Source organism: Lissotriton helveticus, chromosome 3_1, assembly GCF_964261635.1.
Source record: "Lissotriton helveticus chromosome 3_1, aLisHel1.1, whole genome shotgun sequence".
Classification (NCBI taxonomy): domain Eukaryota; kingdom Metazoa; phylum Chordata; class Amphibia; order Caudata; family Salamandridae; genus Lissotriton; species Lissotriton helveticus.
Window position 1 is genome coordinate 397,723,922 of NC_136061.1, and position 24,022 is coordinate 397,747,943.

The window sequence follows — 24,022 nt, forward strand, 5'->3', positions numbered from 1 at the left end:
CCTCCTAAACTACTATTATTAGTGTTGTTAAAGTGACCATGTTCAACACGATTACTGCTTGTGGGGGTGGCCACTAATGTAATCAACCTCCGTACATTAGGCAGGGCTGCCAGCAGTAATGGTTAAAAAAAGATTGAAAGCCATAGCTATAATGCCAATGGTACCAAGATAATATTAATAATGCTGCATAACTTAGTACTCCAATATTAGGTTTAAATCTATTTTGGAAATTATTTTTTCTCGGAACATCAGCTTCGAATTCTGAAAATAAATACATTTTAATCTCAAATATGTGTTTTTCAATTATGGGATGTGTTAGACCCGTCTGCTTCTGAGAGTCCCCTCACCACTATGATTTCTTTTGTTCCCCTGTACCTCCCAAAATTTGTCGTTTTTTATTTGTCTACCAGGACTTTTTATGTGTTGTCTCATGGGGTTAGATGTTCCTTGATGCCCAGTTGCTCACAAGGTTTGTGGCACCTATTTACAAGGCGCCTGGCCCAAACCTGTGGCATTACAAACTGGGGTTGTCAACCTGTATAAATGAACCTAAAATGGTGGACACCCTTTTTCCTCATGTGAAGTGACTCCCATTGGAGCCTTCATGAACCCTGGCCTTTTGAGGTTTTGGCGCCCTTTGTTTTGCGCGCATTTCTGACAGGAATTCCTTTGTTTTCCTCAGGTACACAAAATGGCTGCTCTAGAACCCCAGTACGGTGGCTGTGAGTGTCCTAAATACCCCTCAAGAGTGCCTTGTCATTGTCACAGCCAGAGAAGGTTCTAGAACCTTCTGGCTCGTGCCGGTACCCCAGGGCACTGGCTATATAAGGCCCAGTCCCTGGCAGCCATGGGAGATGTAGATGAAGATTGTTCAGACTAGAGAAGGAGATTAAGAGATTCCAGACTCGACACCAGATTGACACCTGCCCTGTTGACCCCTGAGGTGGCTGATAGCGCAGGCAGTAGAGCAGCAAAGGGTTGCTGGCGTTGTCTGACTGGCGTTCCAGTCAGCTACGTGAGAAGTGATCTAGCGCCTACAGCGCCTGCCCAGCGAGTACCTCATTGCCCCCAAAAGACTGTGGCCAGATTCGTGCGCCTCCCCGCCCCCCCCGGTGGTGAACTGTGATCGATTTATCGAGTCGCGAGGCGAGAGCAAGTTCGCCGCGACTGCGATCGTCAGCTGTGCCCCCTTCGCGACAGGTGCCTCTAGAGGGGAGCTCGGACGTCTCCGAGCCCCACCAGCGTAGAGCGCTTCCTGCGCAGATTGAAGGTGAGGTGGTGCGCCGGGGCGGGGAAAGGCTGGCCTTCGTTGGGCGGGACTAGCGTTTCTGCCACTCTCCAGTGACCCGTGAGCGGTAGCTGTGGGCGGGAACCACCCTGTATGCGGAAGTCGTAGGGAGGTCCGTGGAGCCCCTGAGAGCCCCGTCGCTAACGAGAGAAGTGCTGTGCCCGACTGAATCGTATTTTGATTGCAGCCGATGTGAGGTGGGCCCGTTTCTTCATAGTGAATGCAGCGTTGTGAAGGAACTGTGAACCGGCATTCATTTGACTGTGCGCGAAGGTTGTGTGACCTCTCCGGCAGCCCGTTTGTCAGTCTAAAGACTTTGTACTGGTGCCGCCTGTGCTCAAGTGGTGCTAAAGCCCGTAGGCGCGCATAGACTTCACCGGCAAAGCAGAGATCCTATCCCGGTGACCGCCGAGTGCAAATGATGTATTTACTGTGTTTCCTTGCCTTTTAGATATACGCCATACGCCCTGAGTGATTATTAAAGAGTCCCAAACCTTATTTTGTGCTCAGAGAAGCCGTATACCCGGTCATTGAAAACAGCATAAACTGTAAGAGTTATCTTCCCATTTGAAGCGTATTGCACATGTAATGATTCTGAAGTATTTAATTGGTGGCAGCGATACCAGAAGAAACATGTGGTTGTTTATTTAAATGAACCAATATTTATCCTGATATTTATTCTGATATTTATTGTGATACTCATCCCTGAAGTTATTTTATTTATTAATACTATTTATTACCAGAACTGTATGACCAAAAGAAATGTATATGTGCTTTCCCAGTCAACCCTATTTACAACAAAGAACTTTTATATAAAGGAATTGTATTTTTCTACAGCAGTGGTGTGGTGTCCTTCTTTTTGGTGTGGATGTACAAGGAGTTATTATTGGGTCAGAGCCGGCTTAACACTACAGCCTTCACTTGCCTTGTCACTTGAGCCAAGCTACCCCCTTTGTGCTGGGCTTGCCCATCGCAGGTCCAACATAAAATTGGTGCTCAGCGGGTGGGATTGCGAGCCGTGCTTGTTTTGAACCCCATAATAATTCAGTGTGCACCACAGGTACACACCCGGAGTTTTCTCCTAGCGGCCCTCCAATTCAACGTTTTGTTTTTTCCAAATTCTTTCCTGGAGGTGGGTGGAAGTGACCCTCAAAGTTCTTATCCTGGTCACCTACTTCGGGGTGGTTGTCCACACTTTTCACTGACAAGATGGAATTCGAAATGTCAGAGCTGGAGACCTATACTGTGGCACAGCTCAAGGATTTCTGTCAGGAGAGGGGAGTGTTTGTCAGGCGAGGGGCCAAAAGAGAGGAGCTCCGTACTAGTCTGCGAGCATGGGTGGAAGCACACACGGAGGGAACGGTGGAGGAGGAGGAATCGGACAGAGGTACTGTCATTGATAGGACTGCGAAATGTCCCCCGGGGGTGGGTGAGATGTCAATCAGCCCCAAGGCAACCTCACGGGAGGGCAGCAGTGTGTCATCGAGAGGGTTGTCAGAAACCGAGTTAGCTGACAGGAGAGAGGAAAGACTGTTAAGGTGGGAACTAGCAAAAATGGAGTTGGAAGAAAGGAGGGAGGGGAGGAGGTTGGAACATGAGTCCAAGCTGGAGATGGAAAGGAAAAGGATGGAACACGAGTTCAAGCTACGAGAACTCGAATTCCAGGCCCCTAACATCACTCCGAAGGGTGTCGAGTCAAAGGAATTTGCCAGGGAGCCCAGGCCCCATTTACCCAAGGAAGTAGTCGCCAGTTATACCGCTGGAGACGACATAGCCAAGTGGCTGGCAGCCTATGAGGTCTCCTTAAGAGCCCATGGGATCCATGAGAAGCATTGGGGTGGTGGATTATACCGGTACATGCCTCCGACAGGTAGGGATGCCCTATTGGCCCTAGACCGGGAGGAACAGGTTAATTACCCCGCCATGAAGGTGGCGCTCATCAGGAAGTTTGGGTTGACCCCCGAGAAATACCGGCAAAGGTTTAGGGGCAGCCACAAGCTGAGCTCACAGAATTGGGTTGACTTCCTGGATTTTGCTAAGAAAGCCCTGGATGGGTGGGTACAAGGTAATGAGGTGGAGGACTATCGAGGGTTGTACGACCTGATACTCAAGGAACATCTACTCGAGAAATGTCTTCCCGAGCTGAGGCAACACCTGGTAGACAGCAAACTTACTTGCCCCGTAAGCTTGCTGAGGAGGCGGACATTTGGGCAAGTACCCGAGTGTCCACGAAGGGGACGGGAGGAGATTCTCAGAAGTCCGGACAGGGCGCTCCCCAGAAGAAAGAGGGGGGAGATAACAAGAAGTAGGAGTTCTCCAAAGGCCCCCAAAATACCTTTAAGGGGAAACGTTTCTTCTCCACTTCTAAGGCTAACCCGCAGAAGAACCCTAATCCTGGCCAGAGTCAGCAGCCAAGGGTTATCCATTGCTATGAGTGCGGTGGTATTGGACATTATAAGGGAGACGTGAAATGCCCAAAGAGACCACCCCCTCCCACTGGAGGAAAGGCCCGGGGAGTCGCTACTGTAGCGCTCGGGGAGGAGATGCCCTTAGTTAAGGGGGGGAGTGGGCGGGTGTCACCTTAGTGTCCCTGGGTGATCGGGAGGTGGTTCCAAAGATCCAGGTGCCCTCAAATACTACCAAGTATGGGCAATGGGTCACCATCAATGGCCATAGAGGGGAAGCTCTGAGAGATAGAGGAGCCAGTATGACTATGGTAAGGAGTCATCTGGTGTCCTCAGAGCAGGTGATTCCAGGCGTACTTCATCCAGCCGCGATGGCTGACGGCAGAATGGGCCACTATCCTGTGGCCGAGGTTCCCTTTGAGTGGGGAGGGGTTGCAGGTTCACTTCGAGTTGCCGTAAGCCCCGCCGTGCCAGTCGATTGTCTGCTGGGCAATGATATGGAGCACAATGCTTGGAAGGAGGTGGAATACCGGACTCATACTGAGATGCTGGGTACACCTGATTGGGCCTGTGTGAGTACCAGGTCTGCGGCTGCTCGGGAGGAGAAGTCGCGTGGGTTGGAGCCTAGAACAACGGCCCACCCAGCTGCTGATGAGGGAACATTTCGAGGACAGGAGGAGCCTGCCTCGATGTCCATGCCCCGTGAGACGGATAGGCCACCTGTGGAGGTGGACCCGGAGTCCGCGGAGGAGGACATGGTTCCGTTGGAGGACTTGCCTATCCCCGCTGAGTGGTGAGTGGAAGGAGGACCATCCAGGGAGGAACTGAGCAAGGGACAAAGGGAATGTCCCACCCTCGAGGGTCCGAGGCAACAGGCTGAAGCCCAGGCAGCAGGTAACAAGTCTGGGAACTATCGTGTTTACTGGGAGGATGGTCTCCTCTACAGTGAACCCAGGGCGCCAGTGCATGGATTGTCACGGGCCCTGGTAGTCCCACAGTGTTACCGAGCCTTCCTATTAGAGTTATTTATTATTATTTTATTTATTTATTTAAGTAGCTTATACAGCGCGCAGCTACCCCTGGAGGGGTGTCCCGGCGCTAGAACAGAAACCCAGGAACAAAGGAGAAGAACCGGATAATTGTAGGACTAGATTCATGATCTGGAAAACAGCCAAGTTTTTAATTTACTACGGAAGAGGGATTCAGATGGGCAGAACCTAAGGTCAAGTGGGAGGCAGTTCCATAGTTTAGCAGTCATTACACTAAACCCTCTGCCGCCAATTCTGGATCGTCGAAAACGTGGTACAGTCAAGAGACGTAGATTGTTAGATCTCAGTGATCTGACTGATTGAGATATTACCACTCTCTTTTTCAGGTATCCTGGCCCAAGGCCATTGATAGCTCGAAAGGCGAGGGTGAGAATCTTGAATTGAATTCGGCTTGCAATGGGAAGCCAGTGTAGCTCTTTGCAATAGAAAGCGACCGACTGACGGTAGGGGATATTTCCAATCAGTCTAGCTGCCGCATTCTGCACGATCTGAAGGCGATCGATCAGATATTGAGGGGCACCGGCGTACAAGCTGTTGGCGTAGTCTAAATGAGATGTAATAAGGGCCTGGGTGACTGTTCTACGGGCGTCTAAGGGGAGGTAAGGGGAGATCTTTTTAATCATGCGAAGTTTCGCAAATCAAGCTGAGGTGACCTTGTTGATTTGCGCTTTACAAGAAAGAGAATCATCAAACTGAAAGCCAAGATTACGTGCCGATTGAACAGGAGTGGGCGAGGGGTTAGGAACTGTGGGCCACCACAGGCTGGGGGATATTGGAGTTTTCTGGTTAAAAAATAAGACCTCTGTCTTATCAGTGTTAAGCCTGAGGTGGTTGATGGTCATCCAGGCACAGATGTTAACCAAACATTGGCGGAAGTTGGCAAAGGTGGAGTCCGAGTGATCTCTAAAAGAAAATATCAGCTGAGTATCATCAGCGTAAGAGACCACCCTGACCCCACAGGACTCCACCACTGCAGCCAAGGGTGCGAGATAAACGTTGAAAAACAGAGGGCTCAGGGCAGAGCCCTGCGGAACACCACACAGCAGGGGTTTACCCTCTGATTTAAAAGGCCTGAGCGCCACCTTCTGAGTTCTGCCCGTAGGGAATGACTCAACCCAGGCTAATACGGAGCCACCAATTCCAACCTGCCTTAGACGATGTAGTAGGATTTTATGTGAGACCGTATCAAAAGCGGCGGATAGGTCGAGGAGGACCAACATGGCCTCCTCGCCCCTATCCACACACTCGCGGATCGTCTCAGCTACTTCTAAAAGAGCAGTCTCGGTACTGAAGCCTGCTCTAAAGCCGGATTGAGAGTCGTGCAGGAAAGAATTGTTTTCTAGATGTTCTGTTAGTTGTAGCTGCACGGCCTTTTCCAGAATTTTTGCAGGTTTGGGGAGGAGGTAGATGGGGCGATAATTGATAAATTTTGTAGGATCGGCATCAGGCTTTTTCAGGATGGGGACCAACAAAGCCTCTTTCCAAGCAGTCGGAAAAGTGCCATGATAGAGGGAGGCATTCCAAATAGAAAGAAAGGGTCTAGCCAGTGAAGGGGCCAGGTCACCCATAACTTTGGCAGGGATTAGGTCCGAAGGAGAGCCAGATTTGCACTGGGTGAGTAGCCTGAGTGCGGTTTCAAGAGTCAACTTGTTAAAAGACTGTAAAGAAGCAGATTCCGTGGCTATGCCAGGGGGGACCAGGGAGGGTTCCTCAATAGGAAACGAAGTTTTAATTTTATCAATTTTCTCTAAGAAATAGTCAGACAGTCCATCGCATAGTGCCTGGCTAGAGGGGTTCTGCGAGGCCCTAGCGGGAGGGTTTATAAATTCCTTAACGATATTAAAAAGTGTTTTAGAGGAGTTCTTAGCATTGGAGATTTGTAGAGAGAAATAGTTTCTCATGGTAGCTTTTTTTAGTTTAAGGAATTTTTTTAGAGCGGTTTTGTAGATTGCTTTAGATTCAAGGTCATAATTCTGCCGCCACTTACGTTCTAGTGTTTTGCAGCGGCTTTTTTCCTCGCGGAGGGTCGGAGAGAGCCAAGGGGCAGAGGGGCGGGTCCTAGCAGAGGTAATAGGTTTGAGAGGGGCGATGGCATCAATGGCAAGGAGCAGCGCAGAATTAAGTCTAGACACATTTTCATCAATGTCACTAGACAAAGAGTCCGGCTGATAGTTGAGTAAGGGGTCTAAGGTAGTGCAGGTAACTTTGCGCCATAATCTTCCCCGGTCTTTACCAAGGACAGTAGATCTAGGTCCAGAGCCTAGCTCTAGGTCAAAAGGGACAAGGTGGTGATCTGACCAGGTAAGAGGGAGAGGAGGATGAACTATAATATTCGAGAAATTGGCAAAGATAAGGTCAAGTGTATGCCCAGCTGTATGTGTTGGACCCTTAACTAGTTGGGGCAAGTTCAGACTCTGCATAGTTTCCAACAGGTAGTTGGCTTTCGTGCAGAGAGAGTTATCCACGTGAAGGTTAAAGTCTCCAAGTACCAAAAAACGTTGGTGCTTAAGGGAGAGATCAGCCAGCAGGTGGGTTAATGCCATTAAAGAGAGAGTCGAGGTAGTAGGAGGGTTGTAGACTAGGATACCCGCCAAGATTACTGCAGCGGTATCAGCAATCGTGAAGTACATAGCTTCAATCATCCCGATATTCATCAGTTTGCTAATGGACAGGTTGAGATGGGATTTTAGAATAATGGCGATACCGCCTCCTATTTTGCCCCCTTCACGATTGATACCCTTCAAAAGATAACCCGGAGGGGTAGCCAGGTGGATGTCAGGGTTAGAGGTATCTCTGAGCCATGACTCAGTAAGAAACAAGATATCCCAGGCATCCGATACAATTGATGCCCAGATCTCGTTAGAATGACAAGGCAAGGAGCGACAGTTGATCAGACCTGCTTTCAGCGTCGAGAGATGGACCAAGTGCTTGGGCAGGCTGAGGCAGGGAGAGGGGCGTAGGCTCCATGGCGGAAGGGTGAAATTGCATTGTAGACAGTGAAAAGGGGCGTCCTCTAGATGGCAGGGACTACAGCGCGAAGTGGACGGACAGGTTTAAGTTTAAAATATTTATCAAGCGCAACGTACACCTGGGCGGTTTCTTGGCGCTAAAGTAGCAGGCAGCTAACTGAGCTAGAATGGTAACTAAGGCGACAACTGGAAAACAGGCAATTTGCTAAAGAAGAGCCTGAGAAAATAGAAAGGTCTTCAGAGCTTTGCGGAAACTGGAGTACTCGGTGAGGGACCTAAGATGAAAGGGGAGAGAGTTCCAGAACATGGGGGCAAGAGTGGAAAATTTTGAGCCACCCTGTTTTTTTTTCCGGTAACGGGGTACAACTAAAAGGAGTTGTGCCGAGGAGCGGAGGTCTCTGCCAGGGACGTAAGCCTTGATGGCTGAAGATATGAATAGGGGGGCCAGGCCAGTCCTGGCCTGAAACGCCATGCAGCCTAGTTTAAACAGGGCGCGTTCCCGCACAGGGAGCCAGTGAAGAGTTTTCAGGAGGGGGGGAAGTGTGATGGAATTTAGGAAGACCGAAAGCAAGGCGGGCAGCCTGGTTCTGCACTAATTGCAGCTTACGAAGGCTGTATTGAGGGATGCCATTATACAAAATGTTCCCGTAGTCCAGGCAGGTTGTAGGTTTTAATTGAAGGAGCTGGGATCTGGTCCAGCAAGTCCGACTAGAGACAACCAGACCGCCAGGGGAACTGGCGCTAGGCACGGGCCAGGCGCGGACGGGCGCAGACGGGCTGAGTTGGCTCATGAGATTCCCTTGGCAGGACACTTGGGTCAGGACAAGACCTTTGCCCGGCTTGTCCCCCTTTTTTTATTGGCCTCGAATGAGGGTGGCTACCGACACATACTGTCGGTCGTGCGTGTCATGCCAAGCCAGTGGGAAAACAGGGACGAAGCTGAAGGCTCCCCTGGAACCACTTCCCGTCGTTGGCACCCCCTTTGAAAGGGTGGGCATCGACATTGCTGGGCCCCTAGATCCACCTACATCATCCGGTCACAGGTTTATCCTGGTCCTGGTGGATCACGCCACAAGGTATCCAGAGGCAATTCCTCTGAGAACCATTACTGCACCAGTAGTGGCCAAGGCCCTGATGGGGATCTTTACCCGAGTGGGATTCCCCAAGGAAGTTGTGTCTGACAGGGGGACCAACTTCCTGTCAGCATATATGCGGGCCATGTGGAAGGAGTGTGGAGTGACTTACAGGTTCACCACAGACCAATGGTCTTGTGGAAAGGTTCAACCAAACCTTGAAGGGTATGATCAGAAGTCTACCCGAAAGCCTGCGGAGGAAATGGGACGTCCTCCTACCCTGTTTGCTCTTTTCTTACAGGGAAGTGCCGCAAAAGGGAGTGGGCTTCAGCCCCTTCGAGCTTTTGTACGGGCACCCTGTACGTGGACCTCTCAGCCTGGTGAGGGACTCCTGGGAAAAATCTCCCCGGAAAGTTCCCCAGGATGTGGTGAGCTACATGCTGGCCTTCCGAAGCCAAATGGCTAAGTTGTGGAAGCAAGCTTCTGACAACTTGGAAGCCAGTCAGGCAGTCATGAAAGCGTGGTATGACCACAACGCTCACCCAGTGGAGTTGGAGCCTGGCCAGAAGGTGTGGGTGATGGAGCCTGGAGAGCTGAGTGCCCTCCAGGACCGTTGGACAGGCCCCTATGAGGTATTGGAGAAGAAGGGCAAGTCTACCTATCTGGTGGACGTGAAGACCCCTCGGCATCCGCATCGGGTGTTACATGCCAATCGCCTCAAGCCCCACTACGAGAGGCCCGAAGTCATGTTGGTTATGGCGACTGACGGATCGGAGGAAGAGGACACGGAGCCTCTCCCCGACCTTTTTGCGTCTCAAGAAAAGGATGGGTCAGTGGAGGGAGTGAAACTCTCGCCAACCCTGACTCCTGAGCAGCAGGAGGAATGTCGCCTGGTCCTGGGGTCATTCGCTCCTCTGTTCTCCCTTGTCCCGGGTAAGACCCACCTGTGTACCCATGACGTGGACACAGGGGACAGCCCACCTGTAAAGTCAAAGTCTTACCGGCTGTCTGACAAGGTGAAGGCCAGTATCCAAAGCGAAGTAGCTAAGATGCTGGAGCTAGGAGTCATCGAACCTTCAAGTAGCCCTTGGTCTAGCCCGGTGGTGTTAGTTCCTAAAGCTGCCCCACCTGGCACCACACCAGAATTGAGATTCTGTGTGGACTACGAGGACTAAATTCGGTAACCAAAACGGATGCTCATCCGATCCCTCGGGCGGATGAATTGATTGACCGGTTGGGAGCTGCCCAATATCTCAGTACCATTGACCTCACTGCAGGGTACTGGCAGATTCCCATGTCTAATGGAGCCAAGGAAAGGTCAGCCTTCTCCACACCTGATGGACACTACCAGTTTTGCGTCATGCCCTTTGGGCTCAAGAACGCTCCTGCCACTTTTCAGCGGCTGGTGAACACGATCCTCACCGGAATGGAGTCATTCTCTGCTGCTTACTTGGATGACATAGCTGTCTTCAGTAGCAGCTGGGAGGATCACTTGCAGCACTTGCAAGCCGTTCTCCAGGCCCTGGAACGGGCTGGCTTGACGATCAAGGCCAGCAAATGTCAGATTGGACAGGGGTCGGTAGTGTACTTAGGACACTTGGTGGGCCGGGGAACGGTGCAGCCCCTTCAGGCGAAGATTGAGGCAATCATGGCCTGGAAACCCCCCAAGACCCAGACTGAGGTCCGAGCCTTCCTGGGCCTCACAGGTTACTACAGACGATTCGTGAAGGGGTATGGCACTATCGTGGCACCCCTTACAGAACTCACGGCCAAAAAGCAACCCAGGAGAGTGATTTGGACGGAGGCTTGCGAGTGAGCCTTCGACACTCTGAAACAAGCATTGTGTAAAGCTCCAGTCCTGAAGGCTCCAGATTTTTCAAAAGAGTTCATTGTCCAGACAGATGCATCCGACATTGGCATTGGGGCGGTGCTATCGCAACTCAATGAAGAGGGTCTGGATCAACCCGTGGTCTTTCTGTCACGGAGACTGCTTCCCCGGGAACAGAGGTGGAGTACCATCGAGCGGGAAGCCTTTGCGGTGGTCTGGGCACTGAAGAAGCTGCGACCATATTTGTTTGGTTCACACTTCCTTGTTCAGACAGACCACCGACCCCTTCGTTGGCTCATGCAAATGAAGGGGGAAAATCCCAAACTGTTGAGGTGGTCTATCTCCCTACAGGGAATGGACTTTCGGGTGGAACACTGGCCCGGAGTTGACCACGCCAATGCAGACGGTCTCTCCAGGTATTTCCGCCTTAGTGTTGAGGACTCCCAAGGGGTTGGGTAGCTCTCCCCACTTTCAGCTGGGGGGTACGCGTGTTAGACCCGTCTGCTTCTGAGAGTCCCCTCACCACTATGATTTCTTTTGTTCCCCTGCACCTCCCATAATTTGTCGTTTTTTTATTTGTCTACCAGGACTTTTTATGTGTTGTCTCATGGGGTTAGATGTTCCTTGATGCCCAGTTGCTCACAAGGTTTGTGGCACCTATTTACAAGGCTCCTGGCCCAAATCTGTGGCATTACAAACTGGGGTTGTCAACCTGTATAAATGAACCTAAAATGGTGGACACCCTTTTTCCTCATGTGAAGTGACTCCCATTGGAGCCTTCATGAACCCTGGCCTTTTGAGGTTTTGGCGCCCTTTGTTTTGCGCGCATTTCTGACAGGAATTCCTTTGTTTTCCTCAGGTACACAAAATGGCTGCTCTAGAGCCCCAGTACGGTGGCTGTGAGTGTCCTAAATACCCCTCAAGAGTGCCTTGTCATTGTCACAGCCAGAGAAGGTTCTAGAACCTTCCGGCTCGTGCCGGTACCCCAGGGCACTGGCTATATAAGGCCCAGTCCCTGGCGGCCATTAGAGATGTAGATGAAGATTGTTCAGACTAGAGAAGGAGATTAAGAGATTCCAGACTCGACACCAGATTGACACCTGCCCTGTTGACCCCTGAGGTGGCTGGTAGCGCAGGCAGTAGAGCAGCAAAGGGTTGCTGGCGTTGTGTCTGACTGGCGTTCCAGTCAGCTACGTGAGAAGTGATCTAGCGCCTACAGCGCCTGCCCAGCGAGTACCTCATTGCCCCCAAAAGACTGTGGCCAGATTCCTGCGCCTCCCCGCCCCCCCGGTGGTGAACTGTGATCGATGTATCGAGTCGCGAGGCGAGAGCAAGTTCGCCGCGACTGCGATCGTCAGCTGTGCCCCCTTCGCGACAGGTGCCTCTAGAGGGGAGCTCGGACGTCTCCGAGCCCCACCAGCGTAGAGCGCTTCCTGCGCAGATTGAAGGTGAGGTGGTGCGCCGGGGCGGGGAAAGGCCGGCCTTCGTTGGGCGGGACTAGCGTCTCTGCCACTCCCCAGTGACCCGGGAGCTGTAGCTGTGGGCGGGAACCACCCTGTATGCGGAAGTCGGAGGGAGGTCCGTGGAGCCCCTGAGAGCCCCGTCGCTAACGAGAGAAGTGCTGTGCCCGACTGAATCGTATTTTGATTGCAGCCGATGTGAGGTGGGCCCGTTTCTTCATAGTGAATGCAGCGTTGTGAAGGAACTGTGAACCGGCATTCATTTGACTGTGTGCGAAGGTTGTGTGACCTCTCCGGCAGCCCGTTCGTGAGTCTAAAGACTTTGAACTGGTGCCGCCTGTGCTCAAGTGGTGCTAAAGCCCGTAGGCGCGCATAGACTTCACCGGCAAAGCAGAGATCCTATCCCGGTGACCGCCGAGTGCAAATGATGTATTTACTGTGTTTCCTTGCCTTTTAGATATACGGGCATACGCCCTGAGTGATTATTAAAGAGTCCCAAACCTTATTTTGTGCTCAGAGAAGCCGTATACCCGGTCATTGAAAACAGCATAAACTGTAAGAGTTATCTTCCCAACTGAAGCGTATTGCACATGTAATGATTCTAAAGTATTTAATTGGTGGCAGCGATACCAGAAGAAACATGTGGTTGTTTATTTAAATGAACCAATATTTATTCTGATATTTATCCTGATATTTATCCTGATATTTATTGTGATACTCATCCCTGAAGTTATTCTATTTATTAATACTATTTATTACCAGAACTGTATGACCAAAAGAAATGTATATGTGCTTTCCCAGTCAACCCTATTTACAACAAAGAACTTTTATATAAAGGAATCGTATTTTTCTACAGCAGTGGTGTGGTGTCCTTCTTTTTGGTGTGGATGTACAAGGAGTTATTATTGGGTCAGAGCCGGCTTAACACTACAGCCTTCACTTGCCTTGTCACTTGAGCCAAGCTACCCCCTTTGTGCTGGGCTTGCCCATCGCAGGTCCAACAGGATGCATATAGTAATTCCACTCCACAAACGCCCCTTCTTTTGTAGGCTGGGCTGGGCTGCACACAGGAGAGGTACTTACAAGTAGCTGAAGAGTTACCAGTAGCTCCTGAGCTGCTAGTTGGAGGAGCCTGGTTTAAAATTTTACAAGAGTGCTATTAACAGAAGTATCCTTTACAATATACAAACCTTTGGTGTCCAATGCCAAGCGGCTCTATGCTCCTTCAGCTGGGATTAATAAAATTGACTGTGGTTCTAGGTGTAGGCAGAGGGCTCAGGAACAGTCTGGCCCCATCCCACCTCTTCTACAGCACCAAATGGGCCATGGCATCTCCCACCTCACAGTCTGCCCTTCCTCCCATTTAAAATGGAAGGGATAAGCCCGTGGGATTGGGGGATAATCATGCAGCACCATTATACAATTAAAACGCATAATTGCACGTTGCAGGGATGCAATTTTGGCTGGAATCCTTGATTGGGGCATAGATTATTCTAGCACCATGCTTTGCTCTTCTGCAGTTGACAACAATTTGGGGTGTGTAGTCCAGGTTTCATAACGAGTTCAATAAAACTACAAGTCCCAGATTTGAAAGAAAAAACCTGGACTGGGATTACTAGTCCATCATGAACTTGGGAAACTTCGCAACTATGCTGGTCAGTGTGTGCAATAGATAGAAGGATGTCTGCCTCTGCTACTTCTTCAACTTGTGGCCGGCATAACCTCCTCGAGTGGCACAGCTGCAGCATGATAAGTAAATAGCCGGGACCTTCTCTCTAGTCAGAATCCTCTTACATGAACTATTTCGGTAATATAATGGTGGAAATGATTACAAAAAATGCATTCAATAGTTGTCACGATATCACTGTTAAAAATGTAGATAGATAAACAACCAGGGAGATATGGCAGCCGACACGAGTTTCGTCCACCCGGACTTTATCTGGTCATGTTTCAGCCTTGATAAAGAGCATAAATCCATATTTGCATAGTTGCATACCTAGATTGCGTACTACATTGTCACTTCATGATATATTGAGGTATGCAGATAACTGTAAATCCCAAAGATAATGTGGACATTAGAAGAAGTAAGGACAATCCCACAGTGAGAAGACCATCGTAGCAAAATAATAGATTTGTACGCCAAGTGCGTTGGATTTCCCCATAGAAAAACAACATCATAACAAAAGGATTGTGAAATCAGATAGAAGTGGCCCTAAAATATGAAAGAAATAATGGCTCAACTACCAAGTACAGGAGAGCGTAAAACTAGTGTGTCAGCTAGCATCCTTGGTGATTATTCAGAATGGTAGGCTTATTAGACTGGTAACTAAAAGATTACCTCCAGACTCTCAATATGTTAAATGCCACTAGTGGTAAATTAACAGGTAAAAATGTGTCCTTTTAATGTCTCTATCTGATAAATTCTTCAGCTAAATCAAAGTTTATCGTCATCAAGAATAAACCAAAAGGTAAAGGGGATGTTGAACGAGGGAGCTAAATCAGATGTATTTTATTTCCTACCAGACCTCGAAAGTTCATATTCGAATAAATATGGGATTAGAATAATCTCAAGAAAAAATACTCCCAGTAATAAGTAATAGCTAGTGATGAAGTTTATTGGTATAAAAGTACCACGCCCACTTGATGGACGCCCCCCTGGACTGTTCCCTTCCTCCCCCATCCGCCTCCCCACGTATGTCTTGATTCCTCACATCTTCCGTGCAGTCTCATGAGTTTGTTTATGTTATGATGTTTTGATTGGTATATAACTGTGTCCATTATTGCCATTTTCAACATGGGCACATTTGAGCCACTGGTTATATTGATAGACAACTGCCTTTTGTATGCGCTGCATGTTGCTGCAATTCTCAGTCTCCTGCGATGTCTTGAGCGGCTGTTTCAATTTATGCATAAAATCTAAGAAACACATTAAAACAAGCATTTACAATGCAATAGGTCTCGCAGCATTAAAGTTTGAGTTACTGGCATTGTAAATGACCATGCTTTGCATTAATGTTTTTTTTTTAACCCCTACGCTGCGGCGGCTAATCCGCTGCAGCGCTAAGGGGGAGGCGGTGCCGCGCGGCGCTCCCGTACTCGTGACGCAACCGCTGCGTCACGGCCCGCGGGTGAGCTGTGCTTGTGACGGAATGGTTCCGTCATGGCCCCGCCCGCTCTTCAGAACGTCAGCGCAGGCGCGGAATTCGCGCCGCGCAGGCGCGGCGAGCGGGCCGTGACGGAACCGTTCCGTCACCAGCACAGCCCACCCGAGGCTCGTGATGGAACGGTTCCGTCACGAGCATGGGAGGGGTTAGTTAGCAATTGGTATATAAACATTGTTTGTGAATGGTTAGCTGTTGCTTACCCATTTTATCAGCAAAAATCAGCATGTTGCTTCTGAGAGCTGCCCAACTCAGGGGAGTCAGCGAAAGAAAAGAGGGACAGGGAAGGCTCATATAACTTAAGCAACGACAGAGGAATGTCAGAAAAGCAGGCAGAGACAGAGCACAGAATTTGGAGAAAGCATATAGTGGCAAGGGAAGCAAGCAGGGACGGAGAAGTGTCAGAATAAGCAAGCAGAGAGAGAGCAAGGAATATGGGACAGGGCAGGCAAATAGAGGCATACAGGGAGCAACAGGGCAAGGCGGCAGGGGTGGCAAGGGGGGGGGTCTGGGGTTCAGAGAAAGAACACATTGGTAGAGGAGTGCCGGAGAAAGCAAGCAGGGCCAGGCCAATGAATCATGGACAGGGCAGGCAAAGAGGGGCATGAAAGCATGGGTAGGATAGACTCACAGAAAGAACGCAGGGACAGGACAAGAAATCTGGGCAGCGAAGCATACAGGGAAAACAAGAATGCACCCCTGTCTCACACCCCATAATGAACTGATCTGTGTGGTCTTTTTTCCCCGTGGGACATAGTGTATAGATGTTAAGTCATAAGGTAGCCACTTTATAAGATCCAGCAGATTGGGATCCATCCCCAGGTTTTCCATAATGTGCCATAGCTTTAGAGTTGTATACCTAGATAATTTATGGTGTTTTTCTCAAGCAGTAACACAGGTGGGAGGAGCCTAGTCCTTAACCTACAAGGATGTTTAGGTCTGGCTTGACAGTACAACTGTCACCTGACCTTTTAACCTACACCAATATTATTCTACAGTTCTTTGCTTTCACACAATTACATATCCATTCCCTTGCTATTTACTTGTAATATTTCACATTACCATATAACATTCCTATTTGCTAGACCTATTGGCATTGCCAATGCTTTTTATTTTTTTTTATACATGCATTACTCCGGCAGTTAGAACTCTTTAGCCAGATGTCAAAAAGCAAATCTTGGGCAAGCTGTAGAGACCCCTTGTCATCAGTTGCAGTGCTCTGGGTCAAACTTATCTCCAAATTTCTGAGAACCTGTGGCTAAACATGCGGAGCCATCCCTGTAAGGATTGCACTGAAGAACCTCAACGTCGCCTATTTGGAAGAAAATCAAACTTCAGAATAAATGTTAGTTGCGGTAAATGATGTTTCTTTGTTATCACCTTCCAGTCTCCATGTGTATGTGTGTTGCAGGTGCTCACAGGAGAAGCAGTAGTGTAATCACCAATTTCTTTCAATAATTTAAAACCTTCAATAATACAATGTTTCTGCGTGCCCTCTGGCACCCACATCAATGTGTTGTAAAGTTTTGACTACAAAGTGAACTCATTTAGTGGCCGAGCATGGTGTGGGGCCAACATTATTAAGCACGTGAAACTTGATAGTCATGCAGCTGGCCCGGCAGTGAAAAGGCCACGCTGTTCCACGAATATCAACTGCCCACCGCCTCGCCTGAATCTCAAGTCCTGGCTGGGACGCCCATGAATTATTTAAAGTGGGTGACATGAAATGTAATGAGAATGCATATGCATGCTTTGCTTGAGCCTGGCACTGCCCTGTGCGCTGTGACCGGGCACTCGGCGGTCCCCAGACTGCTTCCTGCATTTCCAATGCGAACCTCGACAGCTCTTCCATCAGCCAGAGTGACGCCTCGTCACTGCGCCGGAGCACCGCTGGCCGCCACTAGCGCCCTGATGTCTGTCCAAGGCGAACACACTAACGACCAGAGACACAACTGACGTCGAGGGACCGAAAACGAACAGGATCGCGCACATGAATCCACTTTTTAGGAACATGGATAAAAGCGCTTCGATGACGCGCCACGGGTAGTAAGAGTTATATAGATTCAAGAACAATACCATACAATCTCTATAAAAAAATAATTAAAAAGCACAATGATACTTGCCGTACAATTAAAGAAAGCTTATTTTCAACAGAATGCGGACTTCAGTCCGATTACTTATCAGAGGGGTGACATGTTGAGGATGCTGCCACTAGCTAGGGAGCGGTAAACGGCAAACTCAGAAAGTTGCAAAGGTCCTCGTGGTGCCGCCTGCCCAGGACCGGTCTGGACCCGTGGAATAAATACAACAAGAGAAAACGAAACCTAAGAGCTGCACGCGTGAGCTTCTCACGTCGCGCGGCTCTTCGGTTTCGGTTTCCAAGGCGCATGGCAGAGTCGGATTCCGACGCACGTGACCCAATCCCAAGGCGCGCGTCGGAATCTGATTCTGCCATGCTTCTTAATGGTGCGCGCGGCCAGCTCCTGTCTCCAATCCTTGTCGGCTTTTGTCGGCTGAACTGATCACTATAGTTCTCTGGCGAGAACGCGCTTCGCGCGTTTCTAGCCGAGACCTAAAAAGTAGTATGAAAGTAAAATACAGTATAAAAGTGATACAAAGTGAAACCTGTTACAGTTACATTTATCACAAAAGGGCAGGTAGGGTAAACTTGCCAGAAAGGACATTCATGGGGAAATCCAAATATTCTGGAGTAGAAGCCTCACCCACTTAATTGTGGCATGCTTCATCATTGGTGCCTATCCACACCCCGGTGTGATGGTACAACCAGGGTGGACTCAACCAAAAAAGGTGGGAGTTCTTATATAAATCGCATCTGGATATGTGGTATAGATCTAGAAAGTAAGATTTAAAAATGCCTCTGGGTAAACCCAAGGAAATTTCCTTTAATAAGTGGGTATCCTAGACATATTCTAAAAGCAGAGGTTTTTTTGGGTGAGTCCGCCCTGGTTGTACCATCATACCAGGATATGGATAGGTGCTAATGATGATGCCACTATTTAGTGGGTGAGGAGTCTACTCTAGAATCTTTGGATTTCCCCCATCACTGACCTCTCTGGCAAGTGTATCCTAGCTGCCCTTTTGTGTTTGTGATTATATTTGGGAAAATGCAACTAAGATGCTTCTCCTCTCGTTCTCTCATTGTGATTGAAAGAAACACTTACAGAATTGTACCTGTAATATTGGTCAGTTTTCTAAAACATTTTTACCCATACATTTACATTAATAACATATACACAATGAAGTATTGACTATGATATGGTTTATATTTAGCGTTCTACTGGAAATCAGGGGAACTGCCCTGAGGAAGACCTCACTTTAAGACCATGTCCAACCAAATCTAGGAGGTCGAAACGCGTCCGCACATATAAGACAATCCCCTACTGTAAAAGCAAGAATCTGACACAAAGTTGGACTTTTTGACCTAAGTAAGAACACCCCTCTTTGGGACATCATTCACTTCAGACAACGCTGAACAGATGAGAACTTCTAACGTGTTCGATGTTAGATACTGTATTTTATTGTTCGTGTAATTTTGTGAGAGTTATATACGTGTTTCTTTGTTTTAAGAATGTGTTGTTTTATATGATACGCTGAGGTAGTCCTATACCTAATAATATAAGCTAATGCTTTCATATACGACTCAAGCTTGTGTATTTAAAGAAAATCATATTGGAATTCATGGTAATTGGGGACCTATCTTTTTATGATTGTCTGGGTCGCATCTCGTGAGCCTGAACAGAATCGTGCCCGGTCTTAGCTACGCCCTTGGAGACCCCTGAATTAAAAGCGGCCTTCGTGTCTGCCTAATCAATTGTGCTGGAAAAGGGGACTCGTTATGTGAACATCCACCCTACTTAAGTGGCGGTTGGGCTGTGGGCAACACTTTACCAGAGTCACTGACCTTTGCAGCTTGAGGGACGGCCTTGCAGAGCGCTGACTCAGCTGTTTCTAAGGTCAGCCGTGCTGCTGTCAGGTGCGCGCGGTGGCCTTTCCCAGGCTGCCTGGCACCCGTCCACAGCCGCGGGCTGTCAGGAGGCGGGCGGGGCGCTGGGGGAGGCTGTGCATAGCAGAGACTAGCCGGCGAGAGCCTGAGAGCTGTCATGTGTTTGCCCCGAGCCCCTGCACGCGTCACAGGCCGAGAGGAGAAACCTTGGTCGAAAGATGACCGTGCATTGACGCAGCGCGTGATGGCTGCCCCCAGATTAGCACATTTCTTAACCTCCCAAACCCCCTAGCGGGCGGGACCCGGCAAGACTGACGTGTAGCTTGTAGACGGGCGTGATGAAGATGTTGAACATACACTACTTGCAAGAGCAGCGCAGGTGAACACCCGCCAAGACGTGAAACGTAATCTGTGCAATTTGAATAATGGATAAACTGTGGTGCTCCGAGTCTGTAAATTTGGCCACTGGAATTAATGCACACTGTAGAACCAAATTAGTCAGCCACAAAAGGGCAAACTATGCAGAAAGGGGCGCTGGTTTTTATGCCTCTCTAAGGAGGTTCCTTACTTTTGGGAGTAGAGGGGTGGGATAGTCGCAGATGAAGAAGGCCCCATACTTCTGGAAGGATAGATGTTTTTGTCAGGAAGGAGTACTCAAATGGAGTAAAGCCGTGCTTAATTTGAGCCGGTGGTTTCCGGTGCTCGACACCGGCACTTACGACAGTCTGACACATGGTGGCAATACACAGTCTCTAATTTAGAAATGAGCACGGCAACAGTTGTTTAATACTTCAGTGGATATTTAAAATGACTAATAAGTGCCGCCCAAGCCATTGTTAAAGCTTCGGTGGCCTGGAATAAGCGGAATCGTCACACTTGTAGGAGCGCTGGCAGGGACATTGGGCGGTGCAAGCTGCGGTGGCCTCTTGATTAGAGCCCTAGCACCTTTTTTTATCAATTAAATTAAGCACGTAGTAGAGGTCATGCAACACCAGTTCTTGGCATGCACCTGACTCCTAGGTGTGGACTAGAATTTCACAGATCTTGTCCTCTGTGGGTGTTGCCTAGGCGGTGGCTCTGTTGAACCTTCTGCCCCCTCATTCTCTTGGCCTGACGAGGCTACCCAAGGGCTTGAGTACGTGTGCAGAGGTACAGTGCAGAAGCTAGTCCATCTGCAGCAGTGTTTATCCAGCTTTTCAAATTTGTCAAAATTCCATGCGCTTCCTCTAACTTTTCACTCCTCAAATCTGCTCCCATCTGCAAGGTCCTACAATAACTACCTCACCTTTTTCTACCCCTCACTCTCCGAATCTGCTGTGGTTTTACCCCTGCACTTTGCACTGTTGTAATTAATATCGGAGTCTGTGTTTATTAGGCCTAGATTTATTTTCAATGGCTGGATACAAATAATCTAATGGTTTTTTAAGTGGTAGGTAGGAAGCTCCACCCTGACATGGCTGGTACTTGCACAGAAGCGGGGACAAGCCACCCCGTACAAGATGCAGAATTGCATTGCACAAAGGTATGACAAGTTCTCCTGTAAGTCCTAGTTAAATCCATTTGTTTAATAGCAGTGAGTGACCACTTGCAAATGGGATAAAATCAAATTCTTCATATATATTTGCTGGCATCTCACGTCATGGGCAGAAAACACTGTTTAGCACTTTAGGCAGGATGCAATTAAAAACCATTTATTGGATCACAAAAAACATTAATAAGTAGTAAATGGACTTTAATTGCATCCTGACTCGCGTGCCGGGAGTTTCTTTTCCTTATGACCTGCGATTACAGCAAATGGGTGCCTGACCCTCGCCTGACGTTACCTTCTTTGGGCATTACATCCTAATCAAGGGTCCTTCGCACAGGCAGAGCAAGGAGAATATAATATCTTTTTATAATTAAGGAATTTTATTGGAGTGAGAGGAAGAGAATGATGCACATCTATACAAGTATAATATTCGGTTATTTTTATACTTTGTAACTGCACGTTTTTGAAAGTTGCTAGTCTGAATTTGTAAAGTACTGTTTTAAGTTTTGTAGTATCTTGGATTCTATATTGTAAGGCTTACATTTGCAACCCAAAACGATTTTAAAAAATGGGGATATATATATATATATATATATATATATATATATATATATATATATATCGCTTGTGTTCCACCTCCATGTGAAACATTCTCGGGTGGGTGCGTGTATGTGGCAGTGAATTCCGCAATTTATTTTCGCTCCTATTTTCTTTTCTTAAAGAAAATCAGCACTCGCAGGGGCGTTTATTTCTCCAGCAACAAGCAACAAACGCGTTTCGGCGATCTGCCTTCTTCAGTGTTACTGACAGACCGGAAGAGACCACGTTTAAAAGCATTCCATTAGTGCAAAACAATCGAAAAGGGACAAGCGCAGATGCGCCAACATGAGCGCCATTTTTTTAATGTCTTATATACCTACACTTAGTATATTGCGTCTCAATTCATTATATATAAATTATATTTAACCACAGTGTTGCATCTGTTTGTGAAAATCACAATCAATTAATACAATTTTTATTGATTAGTGGCCCAAAATTCATACTGGAGCATATTGCCTCAGTACTGACCGCCGTGTATCGGATGAGCAAAAGTGTGACACAGTGGTATACTATAATCTTGCCGTGGAACGGCTAGGGTCCCTAATTTTCAACATCTTGTTAATGCACCTTTTACGGGAGACACTGATGATAAACAATATACTGCATATGTAGTACTGCAGGTTAGAAACTTCGTTATTGTTTTGTTCTTGTCTAAGTCAGGTATATTGTATGATAGGACCCTTTTACTGTTCGAACAGGCTTTGCATTTTCTGCACGGAAAAAAACAATAGAAATATGCTACAGTATTATGGTCTGGATTTTGTTCCCATGAGTGTGAGAGGAAGGGATAGAACTCGTAAATTGCGTAGATTAGAGTCGCGCTATATCATAGACCTGCAAACCAAATTCCCATGGGGGATTAAATAGTGGGGAAGATTTGGCGTCACATTTAGGCTCATAATCTGTTAATTCATGTATTTTGTCTGGCTGATACACAGCGTAATGAGGGGCAGCTCTTTTCTTATAATAAGTTTCTTATTTTTATTTTTTGTATGAATATCATCAGTGTCTTCCCATAAAAGGTGCATTAACAAGATGTTAAAAATTAGGGACCCTAGCCGTTCCACGGCAAGATTATAGTATACCACTGTGTCACACTTTTGCTCAGCCGATACACGGCGGTCAGTACTAAGGCAATATGCTCCTGTATGAATTGTGGGCAAATAATCAATATAAATTCTATTAATTGATTGTGATTTTCACAAACAGATGCAACACTGTGGTTAAATATAATGTATATATAATTAATTGAGACGCAACATACTAAGTGTATGTATATAAGACATTATAAAATGGCGCTCATGTTGGCGCATCTGCGCTTGTCCCGTTTCGATTGTTTTGCACTAATGAAATGCTTTTAAACATGGTCTCTTCCGGTGTGTCAGTAACACCGAAGGAGGCAGATCGGCAAAACGCGTTTGTTGCTTGTTGCTGGAGAAATAAAGTTCTTCAAACGCCCCCGCGAGTGCTGTTTTTCTTTAAGAAAAGAAAATAGGAGCGAAAAAAATAAATATATATATATATATCTCCACAGTATCCCACTCAAAAAGAACAGGCGGAGGCCTCTCGGGGGGGAAAACTTCAGGAAATCCGTTTAATAAATCAGCTCCGCATAATGCATTTCGGCCTGCCGGCCTTCGTCAGATGTTGCTGAGTACAAGGAAATACTTCCCACCCCACCTTTGAATGGTCCAGTGTCCATCCCATTGGCGGTAGTCCGCATGACAAAGTCACGTGATGGCAACTGCGCTGCAGCCTGGACATAGACTACAGCTCCCAGAATGCTGTAATACCGGGTGAGTGTTGCTGGGATGGACTGGTGGATAGGCACTGTAGGTGACAAATCCTACTGGCAAAGACGTGGGATGTTTTAATGATGAAGTCCTTGATTAAAAATGGCAGATCTCCCTCGGGTCTCCTTTCTTACGTTCCAACCAGATAGTGCGTGTGTCAGCTGGGTCATGAGACAGCAAAGACAGTACCTCTGTCTCCTCAATGAAAACGAGCTGCGCAAGCAGAAGCCCCAACTTGACGTGCATTCCCTGGTGGGTTGGAGTCTATTCGATATCTCGAAGAAGGTTAAGCTGCGCCAGCAGCGGATGCCAGACACGCCCCAGCCTCTTGATAGAACGGGACCTCCTACGCGCTACTGGCCAGCGCGAAAAATCTCCACAGTATCCCACTCAAAAAGAACAGGCGGAGGCCTCTCAGGGGAAAACTTCAGGAAATCCGTTTAATAAATCGGCTCCGCATAATGCATTTCGGCCTGCCGGCCTTCGTCAGATGTTGCTGAGTACAAGGAAATACTTCCCACCCCACCTTTGAATGGTCCAGTGTCCATCCCATTGGCAGTAGTCCGCATGACAAAGTCACGTGATGGCAACTGCGCTGCAGCCTGGACATAGACTACAGCTCCCAGAATGCTGTAATACCGGGTGAGTGTTGCTGGGATGGACTGGTGGATATAGACACATACACAGACACACAGTATACAATATATGGAGAGAACCACAGGTTCTCTTATGATGTTTTCCCAATTATTTTTATTCTGCTAAAATGTCTGTTTGCTTTAGCTGTTTTTTTTCTCTCTGAATTCAGTGGTACTCCTAATTCGTACCACTTTTAACCTTTACGTCCAGCATAAATCCTTGTACCAAATGAAAAATTGTTTTGTAGTTCAACAGTTTTGTTATCTGC